Raw genomic sequence first — 3,470 nt, forward strand, 5'->3', positions numbered from 1 at the left:
TGAGGATGTAGGATTTGGAAACAATTCCCACAGCAAGCCTGAGGTCGGGGACAGTCCTTCCGGCTTGAGAGGCCCTGAACTTGCCAAGTTCCAAAGATACCTGCTTACTGTCTCCCTCCATGCCCAGAGCCCAACACCTCAATTCCCAGCCTTTTCCCCACCCACATTCCAAACCAGGCTCCGTGACCACACACGGCACACACGTGCCCTTGCCTCTAAGAAGTGCCCTGTCCTCTCCACACTCGGAGAAGCCCTGGCGTCCAGCTCACTCACCCAGTGCTTCGTGAGCACCCACTCTGCACTGGGGAGGGGAGGGGCCCTCCCCGAATGCTGTCCTCCAGCCCCTGACCCTGCCTCCCCTGGTGACACTTCCTCCTCCATGGGGACGTGCTGGTCAGCACTACATACTCGGCCACCAGGGCTGGGCCAAGTGAGCAAGGGGAGAAGGAGAAGGAGAGGGTCCCGCGTGAGCTCGGTGGGGAGCAGGAATGCAGGAGCATATACATTAGGAATCCTGCAAACAGTTGGGCGGGTCCCTAGAAAGAGTGATTCATGCTCCTCACGTTGTCATTCTGTCTCAACTGCGCTTGATGGATTTTAAATTTATCCTTCATTCCCACGATGTTTAAATGTCTCTCCCCCACCACACACATGCACGCAGCCCTCCCTGGGTGGCTCCCACTCCCTCCCAAGCTTTAGCACCACCAGAAACTCGAGCGGCCTCCTCTCCCTCCTGGCCCTCCACGGCCAAGGCACCCGGGCCACCCAGGCCACCATCCCGGCTCTCACCAGGCTCCCGGGACCTGGCCCCGTGCCTCTGCCTCCTGGCCCATCGCACCCTCTCTTTCCTTCTTGGATCCCCCTTCCCAGACACTGTGCCAATTTGAATTACATCTTTGCCAAAATTATAGCAGCAATAATATGCACGGCAGAGCTCCCATTTCAACGGAATCAATTTTATGAATATCAAAACATGAAATTATCTCATCTTTCCTTTAAGAATTCCTGTTAAACAACCCTTCTATTATTGATATAAATGCTCATCAGGGAAATCTGTTGCCCCTACCGCCTGCCAGGCCGGCCAGTCCCCAGGTCTGGCGATCATGTAGCTGAGAGAGCAACTACTGTCTCAGGCAATTAGACAAGACAGAGCTAGGTATTCCAGGGAAGGACACGTGAATCTACACTTAGCCTATCCCCACCGCCGGCCCCGAAATCCTAGCATTCCTTGAGTTCCTTGAGATCAGGGATTTGGTCTTATCTTTCTATATTCAGCACCCGGTACTGAGTCCAACACATACTAGGCTGTTGTGGTGATCATTAGTACCAAATATTCTGGTTACCCACCTCCTGGCACATAGTAGGATGTACTTACTGGCCCAGGATGGAAGGGTAAGGTCACGTGACCATTCTGGCCCCTAAGTTGGGAGTAGAGTGATGTGAGTCACTTCAAGGCTAAGCATTTAAATGCCAACGAGAGACCTAGAGACCTAGAGGACATCAAAGTCTTTCCATGAAGGACCAGATAGTAAATATCTGAGACTTTACAGGCCATGCCATTTCTGTTGCAACTACTCGAATTCTGCTGTTGTAGCATGAAAGCGACCAGACAGTACGTACATGAACGTGTGGGACTGTGTTCTGATAGAACTTTATTTATGAACTCATGTATACTTCTCACTTCCAACTGCGTCTCTTGGGCTCCATCGCTGGTCCCACCATCTGTGCCCAGCGGAGCAGGTTCTACAGAGCACCAGGAAAAGGAGGGCATGGAGACCCACAAAACAGAGTCTGGGTGCCCACACCACATCACGTGAGGAGCTTGCTGAGGGCAGAGTGGTTGCTGTGGCCCCACCCCCAGTCCCTACCCCAAGGAAAGCAAGCCCTGCTGCTTTGAGATACTGGCCCAGGCGCTCACGAAAGCCCCAAGGGCACCTGTCTTTCTCCCCTAACTCTCACTTTCCACCCACCTCTCTCCTCATTCTTTTTTGCTATATTTGGCTAATGAGCAGGGGATGGCACTTTAAATGATGGGGCCCTGAGCAGGAAAAGGGCCTAGTGACACAATAGCAATGCAGCAGCCCCATCAACTCTTCCCATGCTTGTCGGGCTCCTGGGGTAACAGGGAAGGGCTCTCCTCCACCAGCCAATCCCTAGCACCCTGCGGCCAAAGGCACGTAAGCCAGTAGTGAGAGTCCCTCCTGCTCTACATCTTCTCCTCTCTCATTCTCCCACAAAGGATGATTTTCCATCTTTGAGCCACATTTCCTTTGATATCCACTCAAAAACTTTCATTTTCCTTCACCCCGTTTGGGTGGCTTAAGAAATAACGGCCTATGTGTCCCCTTGCCAGTCTGTGCCTCTCAGGCCCAGTAGGTGAGTCCGCCATGTCCAGGACATGCATTTGCCTCTCTCTCTCTGGGTACATGCCAACCCCACTCCTACCCTTCAATGCTCACTTTCTGATTCCTCCAGAACATGTACATCCTCTAGCCACCTTATGAGAAATCGATACACAAGGGAGTCAACGAAGTTTATGCCCCTGTGAATGTACTGTCTTCAGACTCTGAAAGTTTTCGGTCCAGCGAGGAGGAAGGTGTCTCCACTGTTCATCAGGAGGCCTGGGCTGGGAGGCAGTGGGCGGAAATGGCACTGGTGGTCACTCGCAGATGAGTGGTGGGCACACAAGTGTCCCCTGAGCTACATCCTGAGCAATCTGTTGCCCTGTCTGCCCTGGGCAGGAAGAAGGCAGAGGGTCCCCATTTCCAACTGGGAAAGATGAAAAACCACAAGAGGGGAGCAATTTTTGAGACAGGATACTACACAGCTAAGATCCCATGCTGAGTTCCTATCTACCAGTGATTGTCTGGAGAAGAGAGCTGGCATAGTACATGGGCTTCCTGCTCAGAGAGGAAATACTCCTGTGCAGAAATGAATGCCATGTGGGGATTGTTCTTACCGGAGCCAGCTTGCTGCCCCACCACAAAGGAGGCGTAAAAGTGGGGCTGGCTTTTCATGTGCTGTGACCTCCTACGGCTGTGGTTCTTGAGTGCACCTCAGAGTCACCTACATTGCTTATTTTAAAAAGCAGCCTTGCCCTAGCGGGTTTGGCTCAGTGGATAGAGTGTCAGCCTGCAGACTGAAGGGTCCCATGTTCGATTCCGGTCAAGGGCACAAACCCTGGTTGTGGACTCGATCCCCAGTAGGGGGTGTGCAGGAGGCAGCCAATCAGTGATTCTCTTTCATCATTGATGTTTCTGTCTCTCCCTTTCCCTCCCCCTTTGAAATCAATAAAAAATATATTTTAAAAAATAACTCTTTGTGTGAAAAAATATGCTGTTCATTGAATAAGATAATTTTTAATTATCCAAAGCATCTATAATTTAAAAAATAGTTAATCATGGTATGTATTAAAGAGTTCTGTAAATGTGGACTGTTCCCCCCCCCCCCCAAAACAATGTGCCTTTTGT

At 51.3% G+C, this 3,470-nt stretch overlaps 1 protein-coding gene across 1 annotated transcript in view; it reads right to left on the reverse strand.

Annotated features, from left to right (window-relative positions):
* The window catches only part of CACNA1E (calcium voltage-gated channel subunit alpha1 E), a 435,061-nt gene that overhangs the window by 345,093 nt on the left and 86,498 nt on the right, over positions 1 to 3,470 (reverse strand). The gene's annotated exons all lie outside the window — the stretch shown is intronic.

Source organism: Myotis davidii, unplaced genomic scaffold (genome assembly GCF_000327345.1).
Source record: "Myotis davidii unplaced genomic scaffold, ASM32734v1 scaffold591, whole genome shotgun sequence".
Lineage (NCBI taxonomy): Eukaryota > Metazoa > Chordata > Mammalia > Chiroptera > Vespertilionidae > Myotis > Myotis davidii.